Source organism: Doryrhamphus excisus, chromosome 14 (assembly GCF_030265055.1).
Source record: "Doryrhamphus excisus isolate RoL2022-K1 chromosome 14, RoL_Dexc_1.0, whole genome shotgun sequence".
In the NCBI taxonomy this organism is placed as follows: domain Eukaryota; kingdom Metazoa; phylum Chordata; class Actinopteri; order Syngnathiformes; family Syngnathidae; genus Doryrhamphus; species Doryrhamphus excisus.
The window spans coordinates 2,963,461-2,983,182 of NC_080479.1; the positions used below are offsets into that span (position 1 = coordinate 2,963,461).

General features: G+C 48.1%; 1 long non-coding RNA gene and 11 other non-coding genes across 12 annotated transcripts; 4 read left to right on the top strand and 8 right to left on the bottom strand.

The window, feature by feature from the left end:
- Positions 1 to 158: 158 nt before the first annotated feature.
- trnay-gua (transfer RNA tyrosine (anticodon GUA)) lies at positions 159 to 245 on the top strand. The gene is given in 2 exon segments: positions 159 to 195; positions 210 to 245. It is a non-coding gene; the product is annotated as a tRNA-Tyr (tRNA).
- A 337-nt stretch (positions 246 to 582) lies between these two features.
- trnaq-cug (transfer RNA glutamine (anticodon CUG)) lies at positions 583 to 654 on the top strand. Its single transcript has one exon. It is a non-coding gene; the product is annotated as a tRNA-Gln (tRNA).
- Positions 655 to 6,068: 5,414 nt separating this feature from the next.
- Positions 6,069 to 6,140, bottom strand: trnaq-cug (transfer RNA glutamine (anticodon CUG)). Its single transcript has one exon. It is a non-coding gene; the product is annotated as a tRNA-Gln (tRNA).
- A 2,088-nt stretch (positions 6,141 to 8,228) lies between these two features.
- trnal-cag (transfer RNA leucine (anticodon CAG)) lies at positions 8,229 to 8,310 on the bottom strand. Its single transcript has one exon. It is a non-coding gene; the product is annotated as a tRNA-Leu (tRNA).
- Positions 8,311 to 8,429: 119 nt separating this feature from the next.
- trnak-cuu (transfer RNA lysine (anticodon CUU)) lies at positions 8,430 to 8,502 on the top strand. The gene has a single exon. It is a non-coding gene; the product is annotated as a tRNA-Lys (tRNA).
- A 249-nt stretch (positions 8,503 to 8,751) lies between these two features.
- trnav-aac (transfer RNA valine (anticodon AAC)) lies at positions 8,752 to 8,824 on the bottom strand. The gene has a single exon. It is a non-coding gene; the product is annotated as a tRNA-Val (tRNA).
- A 2,784-nt stretch (positions 8,825 to 11,608) lies between these two features.
- trnay-gua (transfer RNA tyrosine (anticodon GUA)) lies at positions 11,609 to 11,695 on the bottom strand. Its single transcript is given in 2 exon segments — positions 11,609 to 11,644; positions 11,659 to 11,695. It is a non-coding gene; the product is annotated as a tRNA-Tyr (tRNA).
- Positions 11,696 to 12,304: 609 nt separating this feature from the next.
- On the bottom strand, positions 12,305 to 12,386 carry trnal-cag (transfer RNA leucine (anticodon CAG)). Its single transcript has one exon. It is a non-coding gene; the product is annotated as a tRNA-Leu (tRNA).
- A 441-nt stretch (positions 12,387 to 12,827) lies between these two features.
- Positions 12,828 to 12,900, bottom strand: trnav-aac (transfer RNA valine (anticodon AAC)). Its single transcript has one exon. It is a non-coding gene; the product is annotated as a tRNA-Val (tRNA).
- A 301-nt stretch (positions 12,901 to 13,201) lies between these two features.
- Positions 13,202 to 13,274, bottom strand: trnav-cac (transfer RNA valine (anticodon CAC)). The gene has a single exon. It is a non-coding gene; the product is annotated as a tRNA-Val (tRNA).
- Positions 13,275 to 13,798: 524 nt separating this feature from the next.
- LOC131101840 (uncharacterized) lies at positions 13,799 to 15,248 on the bottom strand. Its single transcript, XR_009119326.1, has 4 exons — positions 14,943 to 15,248; positions 14,804 to 14,876; positions 14,421 to 14,729; positions 13,799 to 14,039 (listed from the first exon to the last, which is right to left on the bottom strand). It is a non-coding gene; the product is annotated as an uncharacterized LOC131101840 (long non-coding RNA).
- An 856-nt stretch (positions 15,249 to 16,104) lies between these two features.
- trnak-uuu (transfer RNA lysine (anticodon UUU)) lies at positions 16,105 to 16,177 on the top strand. Its single transcript has one exon. It is a non-coding gene; the product is annotated as a tRNA-Lys (tRNA).
- Positions 16,178 to 19,722: the final 3,545 nt, after the last annotated feature.

Consider the following 19,722-nt stretch of genomic DNA (forward strand, 5'->3'; position numbering starts at 1 on the left):
CTGACATGGGAGGAGTTTGGAGAAGCCATGGAGAAGGACTTCCGGACGGCTTCGAAGAGATTCTGGACCACCATCCGGCGTCTCAGGAAAGGAAAGCAGTACACAGTGAAGACGCTGTCAAACGCTTGGCTGTACTCATTTGCCTCAAAACAACAAGACCTTCGATAGCTCATTTGGAAGAGCGGAGGACTGTAGTGGTTCAAGCTGGCATCCTTAGGTCGCTGGTTCAAGTCCGGCTCGAAGGACAAGCTGTTTCTTATGTTATGTCTGCCAGGAAAGAATGGCAATACCTTCTTGTCTGAAGGACCTCCGCTTCCCTGTCAATGGAGTTGGACTTGAGTCTTTGTCACGCAGTCTGAAATTGGCAAACGGAGTAATTCTGATTGAGTGATCATTTGAGTGTCTATTTGAATACGTTTCATCTCAACTCCTGTTGGAAAAGGACAGCCATTTCCGTGAGAGCACAAGACCCCTGGATTGTACCCGAAAATACTTTGCGCTCATCAGAGAGTAAAGTTGTTGTCCTGGTTTGCAAAGCCTCCATTGTTACGCCAGAAGGTGCCAGTCACATCCAAAACAAAGGGTTCCATGGTGTAATGGTTAGCACTCTGGACTCTGAATCCAGTGGTCCAAGTTCAAGTCTTGGTGGAACCTACTTGCCCTGCAGCAATTGAGTGTTTGGACTGAGTCTTCCTGTAAGAGTATGATGACTTATTGACTTACTCTACAAATCAGTGGTAACTGTGGATCAGGATGAGGTCCCCAAACGACGCCAATGTCTGTGACAGCTGATGTCAAGGATCAGCTGATCAGAAGATACTTGGTTTGTGTGCGGGGCCACAAGTCTTTCCAGTTCCAGTTAAAAGCCAGTCTCCTCATGTAGTTTCCGTAGAGTACCAAGGGATTATGCTGTTGCCCTCGTAGTTTGAGGGCAAAAAGGAGGCGTTTGCAAGTGGACTTCAGACCTGGTCACCTGAACAGGGACTTGAATCCAGTTTCATGTTCAGGTGACTGGCTCAACCTTTGTCTTGTCTGACCATGAACAAGATATTTGGCTTGTCCATGTGGGCTGTTTAAGACCTCAGTCCATCTTGGAGGTGGACATTTCGGGACCAGGGCTTCTTCATCTCAACAAGGACAAGTCTAGAGAACACGGCCAGGATTAGGTTTGGGGTATTTGTCTGACGCTGATGGATAGATCCTGGACTCAATTCTGATCCCAACATCTCTTCGACAAAAAATGTATTACGGAAAAGGATTCCTATGAGAATGCAGGTATCAATTCTGCTACTTCTCACATGCTAAGCGAGCGCTCTACCATTTGAGCTAATTCCCCTGCTGTTGCAGCGTTGGCAGAGAAGGTCCAGTCTCAGAACTATTTTGGTTCCTTTGCTGGACTACGTCAAAGCGACACAGTCTCTGCCTTTCAGAGTGCTCCCATAAAGCAGTACCTGGTGGTCTAGTGGCTAGGATTCGCAGCTCTCACCGCCGCGGCATTGGTTCGATTCCCGGTCAAAGAATTGAGATTTGGATAGGTTTTGACTGGAGATAGAGTCGCCAGATGGTCAACCTCCCACCTGTAGGCAGACTCGTCACCCACATTACTGAGGCCACATCGGCGATGATGACAGGACTTGGCACAGACATAGCTTCACCCTTCCCCCACTTTTGGCACTAACTGAAAAAGCAAGAACCAAAAACTCTGACTTGGAGGTGCTGATTGCTGCTCCCAGTTGCTTCATATTCGTCTGTGAGCAACACTTTAATTTTAGAGTCAGGTTCATTGAAAAGGTTTGCAAGCTAGCCAGGACCAGCGGCATCCACCTGCAGGAGGATTTGGTGGTCCTTCTCCAACTGGACAACATCTGCCACAGTCCAGGGCGGTGGCAACTTCTTTTTTTTTTTTTGTCCCGTCCAGCCATTGGGGCAGATAGTATTGTTGATCTAAATGCCCTTACATGCTAAACAGATTTGCTCTGTGTCAGGAAAGGTGTTGGCTACAACTTCCCTGTACCATGAAATTTTATTTGCCGTTATTTGATGTCTTTGTTATGCCATTTGGGACGACCGGACCGGAGCAAGAAGAAGAACAGAAAAGAAGAAGAGAGAAGAGAAAGGTGGGGTCGGGGGGGGGGGGGCAGTAGAAAGAGAGACAAAAACAGCAGCAACAAGAATTCCCAAAACAACAACAGTGACAAACAGAACAGTTAAATGTCAATGATGGCTAAGGGTCACACTGGAGATGATATCAGTGGAATGAAACAGTCCAACTTACCAGTAGCAATAGTAACAATGAGGACATGACCCATGATAGTAAACACAATTGCAACCATACAGTTACAGTAATTAAAATCTCATTGCTTGACATCATTATTACTGTAATAATAGCATACCAATACTATATAAACATCAGGGATAAGAGAGTAGATTGTATAGAGAAGCACCCATGTGCTGTGAGTGCCCATATGGAGGTGTGTTGTGTATGTGAATGCGAGTGTGTGAATGTGTAATTGTCACTGAGAATGACAAAAGGAGAGAGACTGCCTTCTACCACCCAGCAAACCCCGCCCCGCGCAGCCAGGTCAAGCCCCCACCGCCAGAGATCCTCCGGCCCCGTGGGTGTGGGCAAAGCCAGGGCCGACTCCCCAAGACCCGCCCCCGAAGCAACTCCCCTAAGAGACCAGCAAGAGGCCATGGAGGAGCAATCCCAACCGGCAACAGGGCGCCAGCAGGCCGGAGGAGAGCCGCACCCCCGAGACCAGCGGGAGACCATACCCTACTAGGGCAGAAGGGCATCGAAGGCCACACACCCGTGGGCACAGGGGCGCCCCGGCCGGCCGGAAGGGAGCCCGTCCACGGCCGGAGGCACCGCCTCCAGCCCCCCACACACCCCCAGGAAGCAGAACCCGGCCCGCCCCAGGTAACCCCAGGCCCGACCACCAACATAGGACCGCCCCGGCCAGGACAGAAGAGGCCCGGGCACACTGCCCCATGGAGGACCGGGCGGTTGAGATGGAACACCCTACGCCAGACCCCCGCAGAGCCCCCCCCCCCGTATATCTACATGGCCATATACCCACATACACATCCACACATATACATATATATATACATATATATATAATTATAATAAAACTAATCATTAATTATCTAAGTATTTAAAACAATAAATACATAAAATAAACTCAGACACATGCACACCCCATCCACTCAATACACACACATGCTGTGGACGTCCCCGGGTGGGGCGTCCGGGGCATCACAGGGTGGGGGACCCAGGGGTCCCAGACCCACAACCAGGCCCCGAGCCCAGGGAGGTACGGACCGCCAAGGCATAGCACCCCCAGACTCCCCTCGACCACGGCATCAGGGCTACTGCAGTGTGGCAGACAAAGGAGCGGGCGAGGGGAGGAGGCCCGCACATGAGCAAGCGGAGGGGGCGAGCAGGCGAGTGGTGAGGCGCTCCACTGCGCCGGCCGACATCCACCGGGCAGCTCACCCCCGTGAGGGAGAGCCATAGCTCCAAGTCACGGGGAGGCCACGCACCAGAGCCGAGGAGTTAAGACCAGCGCAAGGCCCCCGAAGGACCCCACCATCCACCGGGAGGGCCAGCCCCCCCCCCGCCCCCAGAACCAGCAGCGCTCCGCCCACGTACCGGAGAACCATCCCCGACGAGCCCTAAGGCAAGACTGGGGATGGGCAAAGACAGGGACAGCGATGCGGCAGAGCATAGGACCAGTGGCAGCAGACACCCAAACGCCCGAAAGAGCACCGCCCCCCCAGCAGGCCCCACCCCGAGGAGCATGCTCCCCATCCCCACACGCCACCCCGGCCCCCGTACCCACGAGCAGGATCAGGTCCCCTCCCAACACACAGCCCGGTCCCCGCAGCAGCCACCACAGCGCAACAACCCCAAGCCACCACCGTAGACTTCAGGCCACCAGCAGCGCGGACCCCACTGCCTGGAGGCCGGTGAACGCCCCCCCAAGGGCACGGTGGCACGGTGGCAACTTCTGATTGGCCGGCCTATGCCGCATCTGCACAATCTGAAATATGTCAAAACAACTAGGCAGGAAGAGAAGGGGGCTTTTTGCAGCTGCGCCGTTCTAAGACGCGCTTAAAATGGCAGACCAACAGGGAGTATGATAATTAATCTCAAGTCTATAATTTATTGATGTGTTTTATTCGTATTTCTGTCGTCAGTCGCTTCAGGATGACAGCAGTTCGCAGATAGCGCTTAAAGATGACCCTAACCGTTCGACCGAGGACCAACCCAAATTCTCCACTCAAAACCTGTCCAAATGTCAGTTTCCTGACCGGGAATCGAACGTTATGGCTGCACTCTGAGAGACTGTGTCACTTTGACGTACTCCAGCAAAGGAACCAAAATAGTTGTTAGACTGGACCTTCTCTGCCAACGCTGCTCCAGCAGGGGAATTAGCTCAAATGGTAAAGCGCTCGCTGAGCATGTGAAAGGTAGTGGGATCAATGCATTCTACATAATCTCTTTTGTTTTTTGTGATGAAATTTTCCCAAGTAGCGCTTGCTTAGCATGTGAGAGGTAGGGGGATCAATGCCCACAGTCTCCAAGGAGTTATTTGCCCTTTGTAGAAGAGAAGTTGGGATTGGATCTACATCCGACAAATACCTTAAACCAGAACAAAATTCTCAGCGATGACTGAACATCTTGCTCCTTCTGTTCCCTGAGAAACTAGGACAGCTGACGAATTGATCAAACATCAGGAAGGCAACATCAATAACAACAAAACAAAAAATGATGTTCAGGGCATAAAAAGGCCCGATTAGCTCAGTCGGTAGAGAATGAGACTCTTAATCTCAGTGTCGTTTGTTCGAGCCCCACATTGGGCGATTCAGCACTTTTATTGATACATCTTGAAGGTGATTATTCATTATATTGTTTTAATTTATTATACTCATCTCACAGTTTGTCTTGATACACCCACATGCCCGCATGGCTGCACTCTGAAAGGCAGAGACTGTGTCGCTTTGATGTACTCCAGCAAAGGAACCAAAATAGTTATGAGACTGGACCTTCCCTGCCAACAGCAGCGGAATTAGCTCAAATGGTAGAGTGCTCGCTTAGCATGTGAGAGGTTGCGGGATCAATGCCCGCATTCTCCATAGTCTCTTCTGTTTTTTGTGATTAAATGTTCCAAGTACCGAACACTAATCTGGGCCCCAATCCCGATATCTAGGCCAAATACAGCCATAGGTATCACCCTAAACCCAGTCCTAACTGCATTATCCAGTCCAGCACCTTGTCTTGTCTTGTTTTGGGATCAATGCCCGCAGTCTCCTAGGAGTTCTTTGCCTTTTGTAGAATAGATGTTGGGATTGGATCTACCCCTTAGCATTCGACAAATACCCCAACCCGGGGAATTGCCTCAAATGGTAAAGTGCTTGCTTAGCATGCGAGAAGTAGCAGAATCGATACCCGCATTCTCCAAGGAATCCTTTGTATTTTGTAAAAGAGATGTCGGGATCGGAAATGAGTCCACGATCGATCCCTCAGCATCAGACAAATACCCCAAACCTAATCCTGGCCATGTTCTGTAGACTAGTCTCTTGTCATGGCATAATGAAGAATCCCAGTCCGTGATTTATTGTTCTCAAGTAGCGCTTCAAGGTGACCCCAACCATTCCACCGAGGCCGAAGACAAATCCTATCTCCAGGAAAAACCAATCCAGCCGCAGCAGTGAGAGCACCGAATCCTAGCCACTAGACCACCAGGGACTGCTTTTGGTCTGCACTCAGAAAGGCAGAGACTGTGTCGCTTCTCTTTGGCCTTTTCGGTGTTGAGGGAGCAGAAGTCTTCTGGCATTCTGGACTTGACCACAGGAGGAAGATAAAAGAGATTGGTTTCACATTTAAAACTTCTCCTCACTGCCTGAACAAGGACTTGAACCCTGGACCCTCAGATTAAAAGTCTGATCTCATCTCATCCTGATCCATGGTTACCACTGATTTGTAGAGTAAATCAATAAGTCATCATATTCTTACTGTTAAGGAAGACACAGTCCAAACACTCGATTGCTGCAGGGCAAGTCGGTTCCACCAAGACTTGAACTTGGATCACTGGATTCAGAGTCCAGAGTGCTAACCATTATACCATGGAACCCTTTGTTTTGGATGACTGGCACCTTCTGGCATAACAATGGAGGCATTGCAAACCAGGACACCAACTTTACTCTTTGATGAGCGCAAAGTATTTTGGGGTACAATCCAAGGGTCTTGTGCTCTTATGGAAATAGCTGTCCTTTTCCAACAGGAGTTGAGATGAAACGTATTCAAATAGACAAACTGCATTGGCCACTCATTCAGAATTTCTCGGTTTGCCAATTTCAGACTGTGACAAAGACTCAAGTCCAACTCCATTGACAGGGAAGGTGAGGTCCTTCAGAAAAGACGGTATTGCCATTCTTTCCAGACACAACATAAGCAAAAGGCTTGTCTTTCGAGACAAACTTGAACCAGCGACCTAAGGATGCCAGCTAGAACCACTACAGTCTTCCGCTCTTCCAACTGACCTATGGAAGGTCTTGTTGTTTTGGGGCGAGTGAGTACAGCCGGGCGTTCGACGATGTCTCATTGAGGTTCTCTAACGCGCTGTGGCTGGGAATGCCACTATGGACAGGATTTGGATTAGATAATCAAGTATTGTGGTGGAGAGTCTGAGGTGGAAAGTCTCAGGTGGATACTTTCTGATCGAATTGAGAGGTCATCAGTTGGTCCCGAAAACTGTCTGGGCACTTTTTTCACGATGAAAGGTATGAAAACAGCCCTGCTGCATTGGCCAGGAATCAGACCCGGGTCTCCCACGCGGATCGATCGGGGATTCATTTCCGGTCCCAACATCTCTTCTACAAAAGGCAAAGAACTCCCAGGAGACTGCGGACATTGATCCCACAACAAGACAAGACAAGGTGCTAGGCAGGAGAATGCTAGACAGGACAATGCTAGACAGGACTGGGTTTAGGGTGATACCTATAGCTGTATTTGGCCTCGATATCGGGATTGGGGCCCGGATTAGTGTTCGGTACTTGGGAACATTTAATCACAAAAAAGAAAAGTGCTTTTTGAGAATGCGGGCATTGATCCCGCTACCTCTCACATGCTAAGCAAGCGCTCTACCCTGCTGATGCATTGTTGGCAGAGAAGGTCCAGTCTCATTCCTATTTTGGTTCCTTTGCTGGAGTATGTCAACGCGACACAGTCTCTGCCTTTCTGACTGCAGCCACGATGCAGTCCCTGGTGCTCTAGTGGCGGATTTGGGTTGGTCCTTGGTCGAACAGTTCGGGTAATCTTGAAGCGCTATCTGTGAACTGCTGTCATCCTGAGGCGACTGAATAAAACATCAATAAATGATGGACTTGAGTTTCTGGTAAGTACTACACAACAAGATAAGGTGCTGGACTGGAGAAGGCAGTTAGGACTGGGTTTAGGGTTAGGCCTAAGGCTGTATTTGGCATAGAAATTGGTATTGGGGCTCAGATTATTGTTTGGTACATGGGAACAATAAATCACGGACTGGGTTTCTTCACTATTACATGACAAGAGACTGGTCTAGAGACCAAGACCACGGCCAGGATTAGGTTTGGGGTATTTGTCTGATGCTGATGGATAGATCCTGAAATCAATTCTGTCATCTCTTCTACAAAAAACAGATTTCGGAAAAGGATTCCTTGGCGAATGCGGGTATCAATTCTGTAGGGTTACGATTCGGGTAGAGCAAACCCGTCTCACTAGAACAAGACCTCTCTCAATCTTTTTCTCCAAGTGCTCAGCTGTGTTGTACAATCTGACAGTCCTTTGATGCCAAGTCATTCCAGTCGTGGATAATGGACCTGACCAGGAAAATGACAGCTGTGGGATTTCAACCAGTGATACAACTAATTTAACTAATTGATGTCCCTGCGAGAACAGCCACCTACATTCAGTGGACACTCAGCAGAAGAGGGGAAAAGATAGTTGGTCAAATTACAAGCCTAGCAAAGAGGGGCTTGTTTGTTCAATTCCTGCAGTCCTCTTCTGGTATTTCCATGACTCTGGTTTTCATACTTTTCATCCGAGGTCATGTTGAAGTACAATGAATGTTTTCCGGTGAAACGCAAGACCCCAGGATACAATAGGTCTGCTTTGTACACTTCTCAGCAGCGGTCATGTTGAAAAGCACCCCTGGTTTACGCCACTTCAAGATGCAAGAAGCTGTCAGAAGTGGGATTCGAACCCACGCCTCATTAGAGACTGCAACCTGAATGCAGCGCCTTCGACCGCTCGGCCATCCTGACCCTCCAGGGCTCGCTCCTTCTGTTCCCTGAGAAACTAGGTCAGCTGTGGAATTGATCAAACATCAGGATGGCCACATCAATAAAAACAGAACAAAAAATGATATCTAGAGCAGCAAAAGGCCTGATTAGCTCAGTCGGTAGAGCATGAGACTCTTAATCTCATGGTCGTGGGTTCGAGCCCCATATTGGGCGATTTAGCACTTTTATTGATACATCTGAAAGATATCTTTCCTGTTGAAAACTGTTCAACATGCAGAAAACATTTCATTCCAAATACACAAAAACAAGTCTTTTGACCAAAGGCCTGGGGGCTCACTTCGTAGGGCATCAGACTTTAAATCTGAGTGTCAAGAGTTCAAGTCCCTTCAGAGATCAAGCACAAGTCCTTGTTCCTATTTGTCACCTTAACTTTTTTTTGTAAAAGAAGGACTTGAATGGCCATGTTTCCACCCAGTTTCAAACTGGGGACCTTTTGCGTGTTAGGCAAACGTGATAACCGCTACACTATGGAAACCTGAAGGAAGGGGCTTTTAAGGGGACTGAGCTCAATTTTATTCCACACATTAAAAATGTTACAAAAACAGGATTTTATTTTTCATTTAAAGAATACAGCCAGAGTCCGCCCGTTCCTCTCTCGGGCAAATAGAGACATGCTGATGCATGCTTTTATTTCCAGTCGTATTGACTATTGCAATGCCCTGCTTTCTGGTCTTCCTAAAAGAAACATCACAAGTCTACAACTTTTACAGAACAACTTTTGCTGCACGTGTGCTGACGAGGACCAGAAGGCAGGCGCATATTACACCGCTTCTAAAATCACTGCATTGGCTCCCTGTATGTTTCAGGATCCATTTGAAGGTTCTCTTAATGGTTTTTAAATGCCTTGGGGGTTGTGGGCCTTCTTATTTTTTCTGAATTTCTTTTACGTTATGAACCCTCGCGGTCCATCAGGTCCTCCAACACCGACCTGTTATGTATTCCCAGCCCATCAGTCATCCGGGAAATATGAATTGTGTGTCCAAACTGGGGATGGATGCTCGTGTACACACCTTCAGACATCAAGCACATATCCTTGTTCCCATTTGTCATCTTGATTTTTTTGTAAAAGGAGGTCTTGGAAGGCCATGTTTCCACCTAGTTTCGAACTGGGACCTTTTGCGTGTGAGGCAAACTTGATAACCATTACACTATGGAAACCTGAAGGATGGGGCTTTTAAGGGGACTGGTGAAGTCACAAAGCAGTTGCCAAACAATGAAACACGACGATGTGTCCAAAGTGGGGGCAGATTGACAATTGTCCAAATGGACAAAGATTTCTCCTTTGTAGGGAAAATTGTTCCAGAAATAATGGGCTTTTCTTCAACAAAACAAGACATCACAATCGCGGCTTGAAAGAAACACCTTAGCCACCCTCGGGGTCACTTTGATATCTTGGTGGACTCAACTTGTGCCCTTGGAGTCAATGGTTTGTAACCTCCTCTAACATTGTCTGGATGGCTGGATGTCTGGCCTTTTGAAGAATGAAGCTAAGGTCCTTTCAGCCAGCCAATAAGCCTTTTCAAACTATTTGCCAAGTCACAACATAAACAGGGATTTTTCTGAAAACCGGTCTTGAACCAGGGACCTTTAGAACTTCAGTCTAACGTTCTCCTAAGTGAGTATTTCAGCTTCTAAGGTGGTGTTCTGCTTTTTCAGTCGTGGGTAAAAGTGGTGGCAGGGTGAAGCTGTGTCTGTGCCACGTGTGTTGCTGTGTACCTGGTCCAGTGTGTTCTCAACTTGGGTTGGAATGTCCCCATGCCGGTAACGGGTGGGGAATACAGTCCGTTGATGAGGATAAGAGCTACAGAAAATTGGAAGGATTTCACTGGTTGAAGTCTCCAGCTACCATAAAAACGGTCACGGGCCACAAGCCTGTTCTGAATTCCGCTTTGGCCAATCGACACTACATCAACTCAGCAGCAGTCCTTGTTAGTATAGTGGCCAGTATCTTCGCCTGTCACATGGAAGATTACGCGGTTCGATTTCCAGACGTGGAGTTCCTGTTTTGTGTGTCACGTTGAACCTTGAGCAGGGTTGCGGTTGCAACAACCAGTCCGGGAGAACAAGACCTCTATTCATCTTCTTCTCCAAGTGCTCAGCTGTGTTGTACAATCTGACAGTCCTTTGCTACCAAATCATTCCAGTCGTGGATAATGGAGCTGACAAGGAAAATGACAGCTGTGGGATTTCAACCAGTGGCTCCTGAGCGAAAGGAGCCTTAATCTGGTGCTTCAGACCACTCATCCACCCAACCCAAAACGGTGCCCTGATCAGGAAAAAACTGTGACCTTGTGAGGTTCGCTGACAACGGAGGACACTGAAATGGAGCCGCACCAAGGAGGGTACCTGCACTGTTTACGTGTCCGTCGACCAGGTAGACCGGGATTCGATTGGCGGACTTGGAATTGTTTTCATGTGCAGTGACAGCAGTTCACAGACAGCGCTGAAAGATGACCCGAACCGTTCGGCCTAGGACCAAGACAAATCCTATCTCCAGTCAAAACCTAACCAAATGTCAGTTCCCTGACCGGGAATCGAACAACGGCCGCGGTGGTGAGAGCACCAAGTCCCAGCCACTAGACAACCAGGGACTGCATCATATCTGCACTCTGAAAGGAAGAGACTGTGTCGCTTTGACGTACTCCAGCAAAGGAACCAAAATAGTTCTGAGACTGGACCTTCTCTGCCAACACTGCATCAGCAGGGGAATTAGCTCAAATGGTAGAGCGCTCGCTTAGCATGTGAGAGGCAGCGGGATCAACGCCTGCATTCTCCATAAACTCCTTTGTTTTTTGATGAAATGTTCCCAAGTAGCGAATACTAATCCGGGCCCCAATCCCGATATCTAGGCCAAATACAGCCATAGGTATCACCCTAAACTGGATTCAGAGTCCAGAGTGCTAACCATTACACCATGGAACCCTTTGTTTTGGATGTGACTGGCACCTTCTGGCGTAACAATGGAGGCTTTGCAAACCAGGACAACAACTTTACTCTCTGATGAGCGCAAAGTATTTTCCGGTACAATCCAGGGGTCTTGTGCTCTCATGGAAATGGCTGTTCTTTTCCAACGGGAGTTGAGATGAAACGTATTCAAATAGACACTCAAATGATCACTCAATCAGAATTACTCCGTTTGCCAATTTCAGACTGCGTGACAAAGACTCAAGTCCAACTCCATTGACAGGGAAGCGGAGGTCCTTCAGACAAGACGGTATTGCCATTCTTTGCCGGCAGACATAACACAAGAAACAGCTTGTCCTTCGAGCCGGACTTGAACCAGCGACCTAAGGATGCCAGCTTGAACCACTACAGTCCTCCGCTCTTCCAACTGAGCTATCGAAGGTCTTGTTGCTTTGGTGCGAATGAGTACAGCCAAGCGTTTGACAGCGTCTTCACTGTGTACTGCTTTCCTTTCCTGAGACGCCGGATCCAGAATCTCTTCGAAGCCGTCCGGAAGTCCTTCTCCATGGCTTCTCCAAACTCCTCCCATGTCAGAGTTTTTGGCTCAGCGAATGCCAAAGCCGCGGACCGCTTGGCCTGTCGGTTCCTGTCAGCTGAAGTCCCATGAGCCAAAAAGGCCCAATAGAACTCCTTCAGCTTGACGGCATCCCTCACCAATGGTATCCACCAACGGGTTCTAGGATTACCGCCACGACAGGCCCTGACCACCTTAGGGCCACTGCCGCCTCGACAATGGAGGCACAGAACATCCCTGCCTCCCTCTGGATCTTGCAGGTCACTGGGAAGATATTCGGCTCGAAGGACCATTTGGTCCCGAACATGAAACTTTTGATCTGAGTGTCCCGGATTCAAGTCCCTGTTCAGGTGACCAGGTCTGAGGTCCTCTTGCAAACGCCTCCTTTGCCCTCAAAATACAAGGACAACAGGACAACCTTGGTACTTTATGGAAACTACATGAGAACTGGAACTGGAAAGACTTGCGACCCCGCACTGTCAGAAGTGGGATTTGAACCCACGCCTCATTAGAGACTGCAACCTGAATGCAGCGCCTTCGACCGCTCGGCCATCCTGACCCTCCAGGGCTCGCTCCTTCTGTTCCCTGAGAAACTAGGTCAGCTGTGGAATTGATCAAACATCAGGATGGCCACATCAATAAAAACAGAACAAAAAATGATATCTAGAGCAGCAAAAGGCCTGATTAGCTCAGTCGGTAGAGCATCAGACTCTTAATCTCATGGTCGTGGGTTGGAGCCCCATATTGGGCGATTCAGCACTTTTATTGATACATCTGAAAGATATCTTTCCTGTTGAAAACTGTTCAACATGCAGAAAACATTTCATTCCAAATACACAAAAACAAGTCTTTTGACCAAAGGCCTGGGGGCTCACTTCGTAGGGCATCAGACTTTAAATCTGAGTGTCAAGAGTTCAAGTCCCTTCAGAGATCAAGCACAAGTCCTTGTTCCTATTTGTCACCTTAACTTTTTTTTGTAAAAGAAGGACTTGAATGGCCATGTTTCCACCCAGTTTCGAACTGGGGACCTTTTGCGTGTTAGGCAAACGTGATAACCGCTACACTATGGAAACCTGAAGGAAGGGGCTTTTAAGGGGACTGAGCTCAATTTTATTCCACACATTAAAAATGTTACAAAAACAGGATTTTATTTTTCATTTAAAGAATACAGCCAGAGTCCACCCGTTCCTCTCTCGGGCAAATAGAGAGATGCTGATGCATGCTTTTATTTCCAGTCGTATTGACTATTGTAATGCCCTGCTTTCTGGTCTTCCTAAAAGAAACATCACAAGTCTACAACTTTTACAGAACAACTTTTGCTGCACTTGTGCTGACGAGGACCAGAAGGCAGGCGCATATTACACCGTATGGCCATGTTTCCACCCAGTTTCGAACTGGGGACCTTTTGCGTGTGAGGCAAACGTGACAACCACTACACTATGGAAACCTGAAGGACGGGGCTTTTAAGGGGACTGGTGAAGTCACAAAGCAGTTGCCAAACAATGAAACACGACGATGTGTCCAAAGTGGGGGCAGATTGACAATTGTCCAAATGGACAAAGATTTCTCCTTTGTAGGGAAAATTGTTCCCGAAATAATGGGCTTTTCTTCAACAAAACAAGACATCACAATCGCGGCTTGAAAGAAACACCCTAGTAGAGCATCAGACTTTTAATCTGAGGGTCCAGGGTTCAAGTCCCTGTTCAGGCGGGTGAAGGGAGAACTATTTTGGTTCCTTTGGTGGAGTACGTCAATTCCGTGTGGCAGTGGTAGGGAGTGGAAGAATACTGGCTTACACCAGAGATTTTCAAGGACCAGACAACGCCACCCTGGGAATTTCACCCAGAGAGTCAATTTCTTTTTTTTCTTTTCCCTCTTAAGGCATACATAGGTTCATTATACTCATGAGGCTGGAGACATGGTTCACATTATAAAAAAATAATAGATTTTATTAACAAATTTTAACATCTTTTTAAAATACCACACACACAAGAAGGGCAAGAGGGAAACCTAATCAGGTGCTGAGGCTTACCAGGTGGACAATGGGCTAGTGAAGGGGGGAGGGATCTACCCAAAACAACCCAAAAAGCACCCAGTCACACGTGGCACACACAGGGATGTGCAAAGAAAACCAAATCCCAGAGGAGCACCGCACACAGAAGGAGGGGATACCGCCACCCAGACCACCAGCACCACCACCGATCCTCAGCAACTGAAAAGGGAATAAAACAATTAGTGGGGTCAAAAACAAAATAATGAAGCAATTAAACAAAAATAACAAAATGATACTAACTAAATTGAAGGTTCATCCACTAAACACACAAATTAAACAAGCAAAACAACATATGATAAACAAAAGGAGGAACTACTCAAGGAAAACCCACCCAATTCCCAAAATCAAATAAAGCAACTAGGCTAGAAAATATAACTAAGTCAAAATAATCCTAAAACAAAAAGGTAAACCTATAGAAATAATGTAAACAAAAGCAAAAGAAAAACCTATGCAATTGTAACTAAACAAAAAGGGATCTACAACCCCACCACCAAAACACACAATAGAAGCGGAACTCTAAAATAATAATAAGAATTGCACCTAGTGTCTGTCTGTCAGGAGAGGCCGAGCGGCCTGGCAAGTCAGTCACAGTCCCGCCCGCGGGCTGATCACAGCAGGCAGAGCAGTCCAGAGCGCAGACAGAGGCTACCAGCGCTAAGCTCCCAGCTAGGTGAAGCCACAAGACCGAGCAGTAGCAGAACAGGCCAGTAGCAAGCCGTAGCACAGCAGCGGGAGAGCAGTCAGTCAAGGCAAGCAGCGACAGCGCAGACGAAGCAGCGGCGTTCTCAGACGGCTGGCGATGACATCACATGCGGCGGCAGTGTTAGCTGGCATTCAGGCAGATTACACCTATCGCAGATGTTAAAATTAATGATATGGCCGACAATGATGCGGTTACGACCTATGTTAATAACTCTACATACCTTCTAAGCAGACACACAGGCACATGAGAGGAGCGAGGGAGGGAGTAAACCCAGGCGGCTACGGGTGTCTCACCTATGACCACACTAGCATTAGCAAGCTACGAGCATGCACAGCAACGGAGCGAGAGATAACACTCACCACAATAGGACGCCGAAAGACACGTATGCCCTAGCAGCACACCGATCACTCTGTCTCAGTCGAACACTTGACCCGGAAGTACACAGACGGAAGTGCAACGGAAGAAGCAGTGAGAGGAGCGCTGCTTAAATACTCTCCACCTACACAATGATTGGCCAGCAGTGAGGTCTGTTTAACGGTACACGCTGCATAGGGAGATATGGATATACTCCTATGCTGCTACATTCAGCATGCTGTATGCTGCTACAAGATTGTTGAAGGGATTGTCCTGTTGCCCTTGTATTTTGTGGGCAAAAAGGAGGCGTTTGCAAGTGGACCTCAGACCCTATCACTGGTCACCTGAACAGGGACTTGAATCCCGGACACTCAGATCAAAAGTCTAATGTTCAGGTGACTGGCTCAAACTTTGTCTTGTCTGACCACTCTTTTGTCCAGAAGATATTTGGCTAAAGTGGTCTCTTTTTCTTAAACCTGCAAATGTCCAAATGCACAAGGCTCTTTGTAGGGAGCCTTGACACAGAGTTTGCCAAATGGGAACCACACAAGTGCTGTGCAAGAGAGGAGCGCAAACATGAATAAACAGCGACACTGATGCATCCAGAGAACGTCCCTGGGTGGGCTCGAACCACCGGTTAACAGCCGAGCGCGCTGACCGATTGCGCCACAGAGACTCACACACTGCCAACTTCTGTTCAGTTGAAGCCATACTAACGCATGCTATGCTTCCAGCATGCCCTTTGTTTTGGATGTGACTCGCACCTTCTGGTGTAACAATCGAGGCATTGCAAACCAGGACACCAGCTTCTTTGATGAACGCAAAGTATTTTTGGGTACAATCCAGGGGTCTTGTGCTCTCACGGAAATGGCTCTGTCCTTTTTCAACATGAGTTGAGACGAAATGTATTAAAATAGACAGACTGCATTGGTCACTCAATCATTATTTCTCAGTTTGCCAATTTCAGACTGCATGACAAAGAATCAAGTCAAACTCCATTGACAGGGTGGACAGGGGACAACAAAGCAGGGAATATAAGGGATAGGGAGGAGAGGGGAAAGATGCGACCGCCTTTGTTGAGAGCCAGAGAAGAAGCTCTCCTCTCTGCAAGGTCAAGTACAGTATGTCAGAAGATTTGACCTTGTGAGTTGTCCGCATTCAACAAAGGCCTGGATAGCTCAGTTGGTAGAGCATCAGACTTTTAATCTGAGGGTCCAGGGTTCAAGTCCCTGTTCAGGCGTGTGAAGGGAGGCCCCTTCCCTGAAATGTTAAACCTACTTCCTTTATCCTCCTTCTGTGGTCAAGTACAGTATGCCAGAAGATTTCTGCTCCTTCATCCTCAACACCGAGAAGGCCAAGGAGATGACCGTGCACACAAGGAATGACTTGTTTAAGCAAACCTTTTCGACCTAGCACCTTTGCGATCTTCCAGGACTGTGGATAAACGCCATTGTCAATAATTAAATTGAAGATATGGCATATCGGCTCCTGAATCAACTTTGCTGCCGCCCTCAGTAACCTACCATCCAAATTATCAATACCACATGGCTTATCGCTTTTAATAGAATGCAACAGTTTTCCTACCTCATCTACACGTATCCTCTTAAATTGAAAACTACACAGTTTATCCTACATAATATTGTTCTTTATAATAGAATCTGACAGTCTACCATCAACATCTATCATCTGATCTCTAATCAAATTTATTTTATTAATAAAAATATATTGGTTCTCCCAGTCAGGTAACTGACATTTGGACAGGTTTTGAGTGGAGATGGGATTTGTCTTGGTCCTGTTTACTAGACAGGCACTTTGACCAGCTTAGCCACAGTGCCAGCAGTGCATCTGGCACCAACACAAAAACAGTTCGCCAATGGGGAAAAATGTTCATACAAGGGAGGGAGTCCAAAGTCCAACAAATGTGTGAATTGAGAGTCCCTGGGTGGGCTCGAACCACCAACCTCTCAGTTAACAGCCAAACGTGCTGACCAATTGCGCGACAGAGACTACAACAGCATGACTGTTGGTTTCACTAAGTGCTGTCCACCTTAACTCTCGGGTGGTCCGGTCTGTTACGTTTCAGGTGTCATTCTGAATACTGCCCTTTCGCAGGAAAAGAGCCTTTGTACTTTTTCAACATGAGCTCTAAAGAAAGGTATAAGCTGAGATATACTGCATTGGCCGGGAACCGGACCTGGGCCTCCCGCTTGGCAAGTGAGAATTCTACCACTGAACCACCAATGCCACGTTGGGAAACACTGTCGGAGAACAAATTAAATTGTCGCGTGGATGTGCCCCTGCAAAGTGGCGCTGAATGACAAAACATCACAACACACGCACGGGATGCCAGGGGAGGCCGAATACCAACAGAGCTGAGCGAGAGAGCATAAGAAAAAAAATAGTGACCTTGTGGTGGTTACCCGACAGCACCAAGGATATGGTGCACGTCTGATGCGTAATGCATGCCAGGTGATGTTCATCTAGCGAGCAGACATTCTTGTGGGGGACAAGCTCAACAGTAGGAATGTTAAGAGAACTGACCAGTCCGCTATCAATGAAGTTCTCGTCTGCCCCAGAGTCAATTAATGCTGTGGTAGGAGAAGCTTCCCCCGCCCAGGATATCGTACCTTCCACCTGAAGTCGGCCCACCAAAGCGGATGACGCAGCCGGTGTGGTTGGAGCGGGCAGTGCCAGCAGCTGGGGAATATCCCTGGTGGAGGAAGAGCGTTGGCGTGCTGGGCGAACTGGACAGCGGGAAATTGTGTGTAGGACTCCCACAGTACAGGCACAGCCACAGGCGTTGACGGTGACTCCTCTCCGCTGACGAAAGGCGACTGGCTCCCAGTTGCATGGGGACAACACTCCCGACGTCATCAGACGGCGCTCCACTGCTGGAGCAGGGAGGGAGGAGTGGTGCCGGAAGAGCCCCAGGAGGAGGGATATGGAGCCGATGTGTGGGTCGGAGAGGCTCCGCCCTCTGCTGTGTGCTGCGCTCCTGCAGCCGGTTGTCGAGTCGAATGGATAGCGACAGAGAGCGGCTGGAATGACAAGGCGCTGCGGAGCGCATATCGGGCGAGTGTGTATTTTGTTAGTCATCACCCTTATATCCATTTGCTTAGACAATAGAAAGTGTTTGAATGTGCTGAAGAAGGAATGTTCCCGTGACCCTAATCAGAGACCCTCAGCGACCCCCAGGTCCTGGAGGTGCTTGGATGCACCAACAGCAACTCTGCAGATGCTCATGTTAATCCTGCAAGAATGTGTTAAGATAAGAACTCTTAAAACATTACAAGTAATTGCTCTCACATACACACACACATAGACAAACAAATACAGCTCGTGCAACTGCCTTCTCCACCCCCCCCCCCCCCCCCTTAGAGTTGCACGACCATGTAGTAGGGACCCCCGAAAGAGAATAAAAGGAGAGGAGTGTGAACTGCATATTCAGAGTGGAGCGGCATGTCACTGGGTATGTGGTTTCATTTTCCTCGCTGCGAGCAACTTTGAATATTGTTGTCTGTCTCTTCTGTATTTCTGTATTTAAGTGATTTTACAAGTGTCACAGGAGTTTGAACCTGACACTTACTCTACAAATCAGTGGTAACTGTGGATCAGGATGAGGTCCCCAAACGACGCCAATGTCTGTGACAGCTGATGTTCAGGATCAGCTGATCAGAAGATACTTGGTTTGTGTGCGGGGCCACAAGTCTTTCCAGTTCCAGTTAAAAGCCAGGCTCCTCATGTAGTTTCCAGAAAGTACCAAGGGATTGTCCTGTTGCCCTCGTATTTTGAAAGCAAAAAGGAGGCGTTTGCAAGTGGACCTCAGACCTGGTCACCTGAACAGGGACTTGAATCCCGGACACTCAGATCAAACGTTTCATGTTCAGGTGACCGGCTCAACCTTTGTCTTGTCTGACCACAAACTTTTTTTGTCCAGAAGATATTTGGATTGTCCATGCGGGTAGTTTAAGACCTCAGTCCATCTTGGGGGTGGACATTTCGGGACTGGGGCCTCTTCATCTCTGCAAGCCCTCGGTGGAATTGTTGGGGTCACCTTGATGCGCTACTTGAGAACAATAAATCACGTACTGGGTTTCTTCACTATTCCATGATAAGAGACCAATCTAGAGAACGCGGCCAGGATTAGGTTTGGTGTATTTGTCTGACGCTGAGGGATAGATCCTGGACTAATTTCCGATCCCACATCTCTTTCACAAAATACAAAGGATTCCTTGGAGAATGCAGGTATCGACTCTGCTACTTCTCGCATGCTAAGCAAGCACTTTACCATTTGAGGTAATTCCCCTGGTTTGGGGTATTTGTCGGATGCTAAGGGGTAGATCCAATCCCAACATCTCTTCTACAAAAGGCAAAAAGCTCCTTGGAGACTGCGGGCATTGATCCCACAACAAGAAAGACAAGGTGCTAGAGGGGAGAATGCAGTTAGGACTGGGTTTAGGTTAGGACTGGGTTTAGGGTGATACCGATGGCTGTGTTTGGCCTAGATATCGGGATTGTGGCCCGGATTAGTATTCGCTACTTGGGAACATTTCATCAAAAAAACAAAGGAGTTTATGGAGAATGCGGCCATTGATCCCGCTACCTCTCACATGCTAAGCGAGCGCTCTACCATTTGAGCTAATTCCCCTGCTGATACAGCGTTGGCAGAGACTGTCCAGTCTCATAACTATTTTGGTTCCTTTGCTGGACTACATCAAAGCGACACAGTCTCTACCTATCAGAGTGCAGCCATGATGCAGTCCCTGGTGGTCTAGTGGCTGGGAC